This window comes from Grammomys surdaster, unplaced genomic scaffold, assembly GCF_004785775.1.
Source record: "Grammomys surdaster isolate TR1022 unplaced genomic scaffold, NIH_TR_1.0 243, whole genome shotgun sequence".
NCBI classification, from domain to species: domain Eukaryota; kingdom Metazoa; phylum Chordata; class Mammalia; order Rodentia; family Muridae; genus Grammomys; species Grammomys surdaster.
In genome coordinates, this window is record NW_021604688.1 from 1,790,420 (window position 1) to 1,804,976 (window position 14,557).

The 14,557-nt window shown below is 44.6% G+C and overlaps 1 pseudogene; it reads left to right on the forward strand.

Annotated features, from left to right (window-relative positions):
* The first annotated feature begins 12,089 nt into the window (after positions 1–12,089).
* Positions 12,090–14,307, forward strand: LOC114627161 (annotated as a pseudogene).
* Positions 14,308–14,557: the final 250 nt, after the last annotated feature.

Sequence of the window (14,557 nt, forward strand, 5' to 3'; positions counted from 1 at the left end):
TTTGTCACTTTATGAGATATTCATCTTTCCTTAGTCGCACATTATTTGTGCTTAGGAAGTTGGTCCTTCCTAATGCTGCGACAGTTTAATACAGTTCCTCATGGAGTGGTGACCCCCAACCACAAAATTGTTCACATTGTCACTTTATAACTTTAATTCTGCTACTGTTACGAACGGTAATGTAAATATCTGATATTTAAGATATATGCTATGCAACAATCCCTGTGAAAGGGTTGTTGGACACCCAGACATCATGATCCACAAGTTGAAAACCACTAGGTTAGAATGATGGCTTAGTAGTTAAGAACACAGCTGTAGGGCTGGAAGGATGGCTCAGTGGTTAAGAGCACTGACTGCTATTCCAGAGGACCCAGATTTAATTCCTAACACCCATATGGCAGCTTACAACAAGTGGTTGTCACTCCAGTATCAGAAGACCTGATAACCTCTTCTAGCCTCTTCACCCTCCTCTGACACCAGGCAGGCTGGTACATAAACATGCATGCAGGCAAAAAAAAAAAAAAAAAATCTATACACATAATTTTTGTTAAATAGATAATTACTGCTCTTCCAGGGGACCTAAGTTTCATTCTCATATCCATGTATGAGAGATCACCACATATAACTCCAGCTCCTAGGTATCTATCACCCTCTTCTGGACTCTGTAGAGTAACATAATAAACCCAAAAATATGTTTAAAATTTTTATTTTATGGCCGGGTGGTGGTGGCGCACACCTTTAATCCCAGCACTTAGGAGGCAAAGGCAGGCAGATTTCTGAGTTTGAGGCCAGCCTGGTCTACAGAGTGAGTTCCAGGACAGCCAGGGCTACACAGAGAAACCCTGTCTGGAAAACCCCCCCCAAAAAAATATTTTATGGTATGAGTGTCTCTGGTCTCTGCAAGAGCAATTTCTCTAAGCTCCCGAGTCGTCTCTCCAGCTCCTAAACAATATTTTTAAAAAGAAGGTTGGGACTAGGGGCTAGTGAGGACACTTGTTGCTAAATCTGATGACCTGAATTTGGTCCCAAGATCCACCTAGCAGAAGAAAGGTACCGCTCCAACAAAGTTGTGCTTTAACCTCTACACGTGCACTGTAGCACACACATGCCTGCGCTTACACTCGCACGTCATATACATATATTTTAAGTTGAGGCTAGATGTTCTTATATTAATTTAAAAGTGAAGACCCAAGTCTACTCTTCAGCCCACTGTAATTACTTCTACTTGTTTTGGATTTGAACAGCAAATCTGTATAGCAAATTTGTACTTGCTCCCACTTTTTCTAACAGCAGATGGTGCTGTTTAGCATTGTAATTGTAAAAATTTATAATTCTCAAATATATAGTCATCACATAGAGAGTACCTATTTACCTTTATAGCAAAGCATTGGAAGTTGGAGATCATGAAAATACTTGTAAACTAAAATTTATCTGGGATGGAGAGATGACTCTGCTGGTAAGAGCACTGACTGGATGTCGTGGTGCACGCCGGTAGGATTTGCTACAGGAGGCAGAGGCAGGAGGATCATGAGTTTGAAGCCAGCCTGGGCTACACATGGGATGTGAATGTAGCTCAGTGGTAAAGCATTTGCCTAAGGTATAAAGGCTCCAGGATTAGTCACTAACAACACACACACACACACACACACACACACACACACACACAGGCACACACAGGAGGGTGTAGAAGAATTAGTCAATATAAGGGCAGGGACATGTAGCTCAATAGTAGTACATGCAGTGGTATGTACAAGGCTCTGGGTTCAGTCCAGTACCCAATACATACATATACACCGTGTGTGTGTGTGTGTGTGTGTGTGTGTGTGTGTGTGTGTGTGTGTAATGTGTAATGCTCACATATAATAAACCAGTACTCTACATGTGGGTTCATGTTCTTTAGCAATTCTAGAGATCAGACAACTTCGTTATTAATAGACTAAGCCCTCTACTACTGAGCTAACCTCAACTCTGACCCACATCTTTTTGTCCTTGAAGTTCTGATCCTTTGGCCTCCACTTCCAAAGTGTTAAGATTTCATAGAGCAGCTGCAGAGATGTGGTTCCAGGCTCTGCTTCTCCTTCCTGGGGCATCCAGATGCTGCCAGTATGCCAGCTGAAAGAGGACAGGGCAAAGTCCAAAATGGGTGGGGTAGGAAATTTACTTCTTGCCTCCAAGGTCTTAGACATTGCTGCTTGCCAGGCCAGAATGGGGGATCAGACTCCAGGACAAATGCTGTGGCTCCAGGAGACAGAAGGCCTTCTCCAAGAATCTTAGTATTATAGCTCTTTTAGGTGGAGGCCATATCCAATGATCTTTAATGAAGCAACTGTCTGAAACTAGTTTAGCTTGTTCATTGAATGCATATACATTATTCAGGGTGAACCAGGGGTTATATAGTCTTGGGGTGAGAATATTCAGGGTGGTGAGAAGTCTAGGCTGATCCCATGACAGACTTGAAGTTGGAAGTTAAGGAAACTAGGCCTAAATCTGTTTCCAATGAGTGGAAATTCCAGTCAAGTCCAGGACTCAGAAGCTGCCACACCACCTGGCCTGAGGCAAGGACAATGGGTCAGCAGCAGTTTCCAGACTTCCTCAGCTACTTCCTCATCACAGTTTCCAGACCTCTCCAGCAAGTTTCCAGCGCCCACACCCCAGTAATGGAATGTCCATAGAGATGGACCCAACAGATTAACACAGAGGTCACCTACCCCTGTATTCCCTAATGTACTTTAAATCAGGCCTGCAAGCTCACTTAGTTCTCTCTCTATTCGGGTAATGGGAGACCCCAGCATGCTGGACTTCTGCAGAATAAAACACTCTTTGCGTTTACATGCTATTTGAGTCTGGGGTGTCATTCTTTGGTGGATCATGGACCCTAACAGTGGGAAAAAGTCATTGGCTGAAAGCTAAGGTACTACAATGCCTCATTAGCATGGAGAAGTGTTCCAGGAACTGGGTAAGTGACTGACAACTTGTGACCACCTGGTTGGGAGTCACCTGGTTACATGCTTTGAGGCAGCCGTGGAAATAGGAAGAGAGCTCAATCCAGTCTCAAGTTTTGAGATTTCCAGGGTTTGAATATACTCCACTTTGCCAGTTCCAGCAGTTCTTGTGGCACTGTCCATGTTCATCAATTCCTCAGCTCCTCTTGTGGCACGGTCTATGTCTCCACACAGAGATGGCTCAGCTGTTAAGAGCACTGTCTGTTTGTCCAGAGAACGCAGGTTCCGTTTCTAGCACCCACATGACGACTCACAACATCTATAATTCCAGTTCCAGAGATCAAAGGCCATCTTCTAGCCTCCATGAGGTGGTGCACAGACTGCATGTAGGCAAAATATCCATACAAGGAAAATAAATAGAACTTTTTTAAACATCATATTTGTGAAACTTAAGATATGGCTCAGCAGCTAAGTTAAAAGTGTTTGCTGCTCTTCCAGAGACCCTGAGTTTGATTCCCAGAACCTATGTCTGGTGGCTCAGAAAGCAGCTTTAAGGGATCTGATGCCCTCTTCTGGACTATGTAGGTGTTTACTGACCTAGAGGCAGTGGGATCAGGGAGAGTGGAGGTAACATATGAGGCAGACTCAACTCTCATGCAATAGCCAACTGTCTTAGTGTTTTATTGCTGTAAGGAGATATAATGACCAAGGCACCTCTTACAAAGGAAAAACATTTCTTTGGAGCTGGCTTACAGTTCAGAAGTTTAGTCCATTATCATGGTGGGAAGCATGGCAGCATCCAGGGAGACATGGTGCTGGAAGGGAGGCAAAAGTTCTACATCTTGATCTGAAGGCACAGAATCAAATGTGTGCCATAGTTAGCAATGATTGAGCATAGGAGACCTCAAAGCCCACCCCTACAGTGGCACACTTCCTCCAGCAAGGTCACACCCCCTAATGATGCCACTCCCCCAGGCCCAAGCATTGCAAACACAGGAGTCTATGGCGGCCATACCTATTCAAACCATGACACCAACTTTATTCAGAGAATCAGGCAGTTTCAACTCTAAGGGTTAAGAAAAGTCACATGAGTAAAGTTCTCATGAGTTAAACCTGTATACAATCACAAAGACAGGCTGCACACTGCAAAAATGTTTTTCCATAGAGACATGTATGATGGTTTGTATATGCTTGGCCCAGGGAGTGGCACTATTAGAAAGTGTGACCCTGTTGGAGTAGGTGTGTCACTGTAGTTATGGGCTATAAGACCCTCACCCTAGCTGCCTGGAAGTCAGTCTTCCACTAGGAGCCTTCAGATGAAGATTTAGAGCTCTCAGCTCCTCTTGCACCATGCCTGCCTGGATGCTTCCATGTTCCTTCCTTGATGATACAGGACTATTGGCTCCTTGCCGGCAGGTCCAGGTGAGAGGAGAGCAATCCTGGTCCTGCCAGGTCTCTCGCAGGATGGTGAGCGCCAACGGCCCAGAAGAAACACATGGGGCCAGGAGTCTTGTTGAAGCAGGAACTCAACTTTTTTGTATCCATCTCTTGCTTATATAAACTTGGAGCATAGAGAGGGGGATTTTTGGAGGGGTGAGATGATGTAGGAGGCAGGGAAGGGTGACGGAGGGTATGGAGTGACTGACAGGGCCAATGGCAAAGCTCTACATTATTAACGGTGGGGCAGAGACGGCCAAACAGGTCTTGCTGAGTCACCCGGGTATGGAAGTGACTGAAACAGGTCTCAAAACTCAAAACTAAGCCAGGCTTAGGCTCTCCCACAAGGTCACAGAAACCCAAGCCAGGCTCAATGGGTTTGACCACAAGGCCCAAACCAGGGCCGAAATGGGGCTCAACACTGGACTGAACCTCTGGATCTGTAAGCCATCCCCAGTAAAATGTCTTTTATAAGATTTGCCTTGGTCATGGTGTCTGTTCACAGCAGTAAAACCCTAAGATAGCATATAAGTAAATAACAATAATCAGTTGTAATGAATACTCTGAAGTAAACTCATTCTTGTCTGCTATGCCTTGCACAAAAACGTCCCTAGAACAATGAAGAAACTGAGGTCATAAGACTTGTCTTGTTGTCTTGGAATTTTCTCACAGCATTCAGAATTCTCCTCAAGTGACTCCATTCTTGGACTATGTTCTGACAGGCAGGCATCTGTACACACATGGCATAACTTAGACAGAAACAGATACAATTAATAAAATAATTTTAAAATTTAAAACTATTTAGACCAGTGAGATGGCTCAGCAAGGAAAGACTTAGCCATTCAATCAAAATCCAGTGAGACATAGAAAGGTATTCCCAGAAACTTCAAATACATCAGGCACTGTTCCAAGTCCTTATTTAAAGGAAGACCAGGGCTGGTTCACTAGTTAAGAATACTTGCTGTTGCCGGGCGGTGGTGGCGCACGCCTTTAATCCCAGCACTTGGGAGGCAGAGACAGGCAGATTTCTGAGTTCGAGGGTTCGAGGCCAGCCTGGTCTACAGAGTGAGTTCCAGGACAGCCAGGACTACACAGAGAAACCCTGTCTCGAAAAAAACCAAAACAAACAAACAAAAAAGAATACTTGCTGTTCTTTCAGGGGGTGATAGTTCAGTTCCCAGCCCCACATTTGGTAGATTACAACCACCTATAATTGCAACTCTAGCAAATGCCCTCATGTGCTCTATGAAGACAGAAACAAACGTAGTTTCTCCCTCCCTCCCTCCCTCCCTCCCTCCCTCCCTCTCTCTCTCTCTCTCTCTCTCTCTCTCTCCATCCCTCCCTTCTTCCCTCCCACACTCAAAAATTCAATTAAAAAACAAACCTTAGAGCAAAGCCAACCAGCACCTGCCCAATTTATGCTTCTTAGGCTGGGAATGGCTTTGTTGCTCTCCATGGTTCTGAACCAAGCCTACTCATCAAGACTCAAGCCTACTCATCAAGACTCAAGCCTACTTACTTCCTGTGTGAATCCGATTCCCTGTGTAAACCCTCCTCCCAGGCTAGCAAGAAAAGACAAAAACATCAATGAAAGAAAAATGGAAAAAACAGAAGAAGAGAGATCGGTACAATAAAAAAGGAGAGATTCACTGTCAGATTATTTTCAAATATTTTTAGCTATCTAGCCTGGCCCAGTGATGCACTTCTTTAATACCAACACTTGGGAAGCAGAGGCAGGCAGATCTCTGTGAGTTCAAAGCCATGCTGGTGGTCTACAAGTGAGTTCCAGGACAGCCAGAGCTGTTACTCGTGGTATCACACACCTGTAATTCTAATGTTTAAGATGCAGATCAAGAGTTCAAGTTTGTCTGGGCTGTGGTGGCATATGCCTTACTCCTAGCACTCAGGAGACAGAGGTAGATATATCTATGAGTTTGAGGCCAGCCTGGGCTATATGGTGAATTCTAGGACAGCTAGGACTATTCAGACTCAAAATATATATAGAAAGGAAGGAAGGGAGGGAGGGAGGGAGGGAGGGAGGGAGGGAGGGAGGGAGGGAAAGAAAGAAAGGAAGGAAGGGAGGTAGGTCACCTTCAGCTACTTCAAGGATAGTGGTTAACTCTGGGTTATCTATAATGAATCAGTGTTTAATTAATAAAAGAAATAAAGGTACTTCCCCCTTGGAACCACTTAAGCAAGAGTGAGTCCAAACTTGAATTCTCTACTCCATGCTCCTTTGTGTCTTCTGTCCACTGTCTGTCTGTTGTATGATCTGAATCTGTGCCTGCATCTGTGTATGTCTTTCTGTCTGTGCCTGTCCCTAACAGAGAGTTTTCTCTGCCTTTGTTGAACAGCATAGAGCATCACATAGGAGAAGGAATGGAATACAGAAATCTTTAACAACAGAAGTTTACAAGAAATTAAGTCACTGTTTCCAACTGATCCCAACTGACCCAGATAACAAACATCATTGTTTATCAACCAATCCATAAGTAGGTGCTTTCCACCTTTATGGTAGATATTAGATTGCTTTCAATTTCTGTATCTGCTTTCAGCAAATGACACACATGCATTATCTGGGTCAGGCATGGAAGACTACTTAACCTAATATTAAATCTATGCACTAGCTATAATTAGTTCAAGTTGTAAAAGCTGATTACATGAGAAGTCCAAGGCAAGTAATGTTGCTTGTTATATTGTTCTCTTTTTTTTTTTTGGGGGGGGGGGTTCGAGACAGGGTTTCTCTGTATAGCTCTGGCTGTCCTGGAACTCACTCGGTAGACCAGGCTGGCCTCGAACTCAGAAATCTGCCTGCCTCAGCCTCCCAAGTGCTGGGATTAAAGGCGTACGCCACCACCACCCGGCTATATTGTTCTCTTAAAGGCAAGTTAAACAGTTTGAGTGCTAGCAGTCTTTTGTCTTAAGTGACTTCAAGGTATATTATTCATTTGTATTTTTATATACGTTGTTTTTCCTGCATGAATGTATGTCTGTATAAGGGTGTCAGATCACCTGGAACAGAAGTTACAAACAGTCATGAGCTGTCATGTGGGTGCTGGGAATTGAACCTGATGTTGTAGTCAGATATCACAATGACTTTATTCCTGCTTCACCATCACCTCTTTCTAATTTATTTTTAATAAAACCAAAACGGGAGAATGTTAGCATTCTGTCTAACATTCCCACAGTTACCTGGCAACAGCCAGGTAGACCTGACCCACTATAAAAAGGGCTGCTTTCACCCCCTTGCTCTATTTGTTTCTCTCTTGCTGTTTCTCTGCTTCCCTCCCCCCTCTCTCTCCATTCTCTCCCCTCACCACATGCCTCTACTCCTCTACTTCTCTTCTCTCTCTCTCTCTCTCTCTCTCTCTCTCTCTCTCTCTCTCTGCCTTTTTCTGTCTCTACTACCCTCTTAACTCACTCCCCTCCCCATGCCCTGAATAAACTATATTCTACACTATACCATCGTATGGCCGGTCCCTCAGGGGAAGGGATGCCTTGGCATGGGCCCACTGAGGCACCCATACCTCACCACACTTCCATAGAACATATCCTCCCTCTCTTTATCTTTTTATAAACACAACATTGGTGCAGAGCCTCAGATTTAGAAACTCTGCAGGTTTGCATACCTGCTGCTACTAAATGGAGATAGATCTGTTTTGAGCCTAACATGGAGCCTAAACTTCAGAGAACTGGTAAGCCCCTCCCCACCACTGGTCAGAGTAAAGTCTGCATGGTCCCAGGGGAGAGTTCTTGAGTTTGGAGCTACCCCTATGCTGCCCTCGAGGATGGAGACATTTAGTCTTTCACTGACCCTCATTCTAGGACTTTTTCCCTTGGGTTGGATCTTCTCTTTCCCTTTGAGACAGTTTCTTTCTCGAGGCTGAGAATCCCAGGCTGGGCCTGGATAAACTGCTCTCTGTATGCTCAGGGGCACCAGCCCAGAGCTTAGCCCCCAGCCCCCATGTGTCTCACTCATGGATGCGTCTTAGCCTCCTTGTCCCTACTTACTGGGATGTCTTGGTCTAATTCACAATTACAAAAAACAATTTCTCTACATGGCCACTAAACTGGCATTTTCTCAACTAGCGACCTGTGGCATAGGCTTCCCCCTCTCTTATTTGCTGGCTCCCACTCTACAGCGCTTCAGCAACTGGTGCCATTGGTTCACCCCCTGAAAAGCGGGTCTGGCCCGCCCCCTGCAGGGGCTCTGCTTACTGCTCGCCCCCCTCTCACATTTGTTAGTTAGCTCTGCTCTCAGCTTGTTGTGTGAAAAGGCGGTCTGGTCCTGCCCCTCGTGTCCTGTCAGGAACTTTTTGTGAGACTTGTTTTCCCACGTGTGACTACTGCCCCTACACTTGCATGCTCTCTCTCCTGAGGGGCTCCTGCGCTCTGCCCGCCAACGCTGTCTCTGGGCCCTGCCTGCCTACTTAGCCCGCAAATGCGGAAAAAGCAGCTTTGGGCCTGCCCGCCCTATCTGCGCCTGGCTCCAATTCTTCTTGACTCTGACACCGTAGCAGCTCCCCCCATCTGCCCTGTCACCACTTCTTTCTCTGACTACCATTGTAGTTGCTTTTGGATGTCCTTCTTGGCTGCCCGCTACAACCTCAAAAAACCCCAGCTTTTGCCTTGTCCTAGAAGCCGCCTTCCAGCGAACACGAGGGACCCCCTCCCTTTCTTCCTCTCTCCTCTCTCACTCTCTCTCCCTCTCTCTCTCTCTCTCTCTCTGCCCAGGACTTACAAAGTGAGGGCCAGCGGTGCAGCACCAGGATAGCATGCTACATTGCTGGGATACGGAACACGCTACTTCTGGCTCTTCCTTTTCCCCGCCCACCACGGGGCTCCAACAGCCGGAAGCACTGGGCCGTGACTTCCGGCTGCTGGAAGGAACTCCTGCCTCTGCTCAGCCAAAGTAAACACACCCCTGCTGCTGTCTCAAAGTGAAGCCAGTGACAGCCATACACACACGCATGCAAGAACACCTGTCTCCACGAACGGCCTGCTTTCTTTACAATCTGTTTCATCAGCGATACGTGATGTGTCCCCAGGCTGTTCTCACGGTCTGCCCACTCAGTCCGCCACACAGGTCTGAACCCGCCTGGACAAACTCACTTTCTGTCAACACGATCTCTCTTCTTACACAACCTGTCAAAGTTACTTAAGATTTTCATTCCTAGCCGGGCGGTGGTGGCGCACGCCTTTAATCCCAGCACTCGGGAGGCAGAGGCAGGCGGATTTCTGAGTTCGAGGCCAGCCTGGTCTACAGAGTGAGTTCCCAGCCAGGGCTACACAGAGAAACCCGGTCTCGAAAAAACAAAACAAAACAAAAACAAAAACAAAAAACAAAAAACAGAAACTATTGGTTAAATAACATTGGCTACAGCCAATTACTAGAGAGATTAGAGTTAGGTGGGTTCAGAGTGACCTGGTTGGAGAAGAGACCAGAGTGGGGAAGAGGAGGAACAAGAAAAGTGGCGGGGGGGGGGGGGGGGGGGGTGGGGGGGGGGGGGTGGGGGGACCACCACCACCATGAGGGGAGAGGAGCCAAGAGAAACAGCAAATATCTAGGGTACACAGCTGGGGAGATAGCCAGGCCTGCCTGCAGTTAGAAGAGTAGATTAGGGGTGGCCCCTAGTAATTGTCAAAGCCAAATAAAATAACCATAGTCTGAGTCTCATTTATTTGTAAGATAGTCAGAGACAAGCTTAAATTGTTTTTTTTTAAACTACATACAACAAATTAAGTACCATACTCCCTATTCACACCTATAAAAAACTATTGAAGAAAAATATTTTTCCTATTTATTTTATTTATTTATTTATTTATTTATTTATTTATTGGTTTTTTGAGATGGGGTTTGAGACTGCTCAGAATTTTTTCCTTTTTAAAAGTTAATTATTCCCGGGCGGTGGTGGCGCACGCCTTTAATCCCAGCACTTGAGAGACAGAGGCAGGCGGATTTCTGAGTTTGAGAGTTCGAGGCTAGCCTGGTCTACAGAGTGAGTTCCAGGACAGCCAGGGCTACACAGAGAAACCCTGTCTTGAAAAACAACAAAAAAAGTTAATTATTTAATTTTATGCTTATGAGTGTGTTGCTATGTATATGTATGTGCCTCATATTTGTGCCTGGTACCCATTGAGGACAGAAAAGGGGACCTAAAATCATTTGAATCATCAATTCATCTGAAACTGGAGTTAAAGATGTTGGAAAATACCATATGGTACTGGGAACCAAACCTTGGTCGTCTACAAGAGCAACAAGTGGCCAAACAGTGGTAGTACACACCTTTAATCCTAGCATTCAGGAAGCAGAGGCAGGTGAATCGCTGAGTTTGAGGCCAGCCTGGTGCACAGAGTGGATTCTAGGACAGCCAGGACTTTACAGAGAAACCCTGTCTCATAGAAAGAAAAGAAGAAGGAGAAAAAGGAGGAAGAGGAGGAGGAGGAGGAAGAGGAGGAGGAAGAAGAGGAAGAGGAGGAGGAAGAGGAGGAGGCAGAAGAAAGCAATGGGTGCTTTAATCACTGAGTCCTCTCCAGCCCCCAGAGAGAAATATATTTCAAGTAAAGCAGTGTCAGACATGTAACTACATGAACATTTAGAGATGTAGTGAATGAGATGCCATCATCTGCTGAGTTTTACTGAAATGCTTGAGGCTGTTAATTGTCTTTCATATCAATCTTTAAAGTTTTGTGGAAGCCTGAGGTGATAACTTATATTTAATAGGGGTTGTAGAGATGGTCCAGTTGTTAAGAGAGCTTGCAGAGGACCTGAGTTCAATTCCTAGCACCTACATCAGATGTTCATGATTGCCTGTAACGTCAGCTCCATGGGACATACTCTTATGGCCTTGTAGAGGCTTTGGACAGGCTCTCGTGTAGATAACTCAGGCTGGCTTTTTAGTCCTGATCTTCTTGCCTCTGTCTCTAAATTCAGAATTACTGAAGAGAGCCACCACACCTACTTTACATAGCTATTTTTGTTATTATTCTCCGACAGAGTCTCACTGTGTAACCCTGGCTGGCCTTAAACACACAGAGATCCACCTACCTCTGCCTCCCTAGTGCTGGAATTCAAGACCTGCAACACTAGCTAAACCAGCTTTGACTTGTTTGTTTTCATACCCTCTCACAAAGACTTTCAAAACCAAATAATTTCTGGCAAAGAAACAAAAGCAAATTTGCCTGTTTCCCAAGGCTTAGAATGAAAAATACTGACTAAACCAGGCAGAATCCACAATAAGATATCGTAGGAGAAATCACGTGGCAAGTCTGTCTATAATGATTGGTGTCAACAATAAGTATGTTGTTGTCATTGTTTAAGAACAGGGTCTATGAAGCCCAGGCTGGCCTTGAACTCTCTATGGAGCTGGAAATGATCTTTAACTCCAGATCCTCTTGCCTATGCCTCCCAGGGGTTAGCATTACAGAGGTAAACAATGCCTACCACTCTCAACAATCACTTTTACCATGTAAAGCTGAAAATATCAGTTAGCTGCACTTGTTTATTGGACATGTGATTTTTCTTTTACTTTTGTCTACCAGTGGGTTGATTTAGCAATGTATAAAATATTTTTAAAATTCTTATGCAGGGTGCTGCATTTTGCACTCCATAGGGTCTCACTGAACACCCAGTGGGAAATCAAAGGTGGTGGAGTCCTTGCGGTGGTGGCTATGAGGGGGAAAAGAGAGATGAAGACTAGGGGATGAGGAATGATCGTGGGTCAAACTGGGAAGGGGCTGGTTTGCTGGTGGAAGTGAATAAAATCAGAGTATGTGAAACTGAGCCAGCTCAAGATGTTCAGAACAGCTGAAGAGGTAAAGACTGTGTTTACTTCCAATCATCAGAACACTTTGGAAAGAACAGAAACCTTAAACTGGAAGCAGCAAAGGGTACAGGCTGTGCACATCATGACCTCTTGTCCAGCTACCAGTGACTTGGATTTCCCAGCATAAATCATCCTGCTAAAGACCCTGAGGGCATCAGTACGAATAACGTATTATCGGTCTTCCTTACAGAAGAATTTTATGGTGGAAGATGAAACTGTTTTACATAACATTCCTTGCATGAAGTTCTTGATCAAGATGGCACTTTCACTGAATAACTAGTAAAAAATTGATGGAAAAGTAGATGGAAACAGAAAATGTAGATTTACAAGTGGTGACCTTTTGGGGGGGTTATAAATGTTCTTGGTCAATACATTGTTGTTGTTCTTGTTGTTGATGATGATGATCATGATGATGATGATATGATGATGGAGATGATCCTGAAGAAAGAGAAGAAAACAAAAAGATCTAGAGGATGGTCAGGATAATAAAGAAGGTTGCCCTTGGAAATTTCCTGCTGATAAAATTTTTGAAGCTATTTCCTCAGTGTTTTAGATAAGGAGCATAAGAACTAAAAGAAAAATATCGAGAACTCATGAACAGCAGCTTCCAGGTGTTCTGCTTCCAAAACATAGATCCATGGATCTAAACATGGATCTAAATCCATGCAGAGAGAGCAAAGCTTACATTCACTTTATTCATGTTTCCATCAGTGATGTTATAAGTATGTTGGCTTCCTAATCCCCTTCCATGTTATACCCAACACATATAATTGGATGAACACAGAACCAGCTCTGGACAAGCCTTGTGAATCACAGTGTTACAGCATGTGGAGACAGCTAAGGAGTTTGCTGCCACCTTACTGTCGAGCAGATAAAGAACTCACGCAAACACCAAGGGGGCTGCAGAAGAGGAAGACTGCCAATAACTGTAGCAGATCCAGCATGCCCAGCAACAGTGTGCTGGGGTCAAAGGTTATAGACAGTGACAGACAAGCAAGGACTGAGGCTGGAATAGAGAACAATGGTAAGAGGAATAATAGAAAAAAGATGAGACTTTCATGCCTCTGAAACCAAGTCTTGTGTCAACACTAACAAAGATGAAGACAGACATTGAACTTAAGATGGTGGAGTAGAGTAGGGCAGAAGGGTCAGTGTTTAGAGTCCTCATTGGTACTTATGATGATAATGTTTAGGCTACACATGCTATTGTTAGGCTAACTGGGATCAACCCATGTAGACAGGCATGTGAGTTTAGAGTCAACATCCAGTATCATAGCATGTGTCCTCACTGAGGATATAGACACTCCTCTGTGGGCTGCACACTACAGAAACACATACCTAAAAAGAGGTCAAAACTGCTTTCCTGCCGGGCGGTGGTGTCGCACGCCTTTAAATCCCAGCACTTGGGAGGCAGAGGCAGGCGGATTTCTGAGTTCAAGGCCAGCCTGGTCTACAGAGTGAGTTCCAGGACAGCCAGGGCTACACAGAGAAACCCTGTCTTGAAAACAAAACAAAACAAAACAAAACAAAACAAAACTGCTTTCCTGGATGCCGGTGCTAAGCACAGTGAAATGCCAAGCTGTGTCCGTGTTACCTGGGTGTCCGACAGTGTGACTGTGACCTCTGTTTCACATGTACAGTTAATGACCATCAGGACAGCAAAAACGTGTCCTGCAAGAACTATAGTATTCATCGGGGCTCTAAAAGGCATTATTGCTGGCACCATCTAATGTGGCATGCTGGGGGGATTTATCAAAGACCTTTGTAGAAAAAAATGAATTCACCTCAGTATTCTGTGGAGAGATTATTTCTCAGGATGAAGCTGACAGAAGAGGGAAACTGACAAATACATGCAGCTTCCTGTTCAACCTAAGTGATGATTTGGGGGAGAATACAACCCACAAAGGCAAAAAAAATTATTTTGTTAATCATTCAGTCAATCCATCGTGCCACACAAGAGTGATGTCGGTTAGCGGTGATCACCCGATAGGCAACTTTACTAAGACAGACAATCCAGAATGGTGAAGAGCCATTCTTTAAATTACAGATAAAGACAGATAGATGCCCTGAAGTGTGTGGGCACTGAAAGAGAAATTCCTTGACATGTTCACCTCTTCCCTTCTTCTCTGAAACAGCCGGCTTAGCCTCAGAAACCTGGAGTACTGTGGGCAGTTTAGAAAAAGAAAACACAGTTTGAAACTGTGAATTTGCAAAGTACTGTAACGGTACTTTATAGAAATGAGTTTGAAAATCAACTTTTTATTGCCTTCTCCACAGCTGCAAAGTGTTTTATGCCAGTGATTTTTTTTTGCAATAATGTATAAAATATAGTACACTTTCCAACTTTGAAAA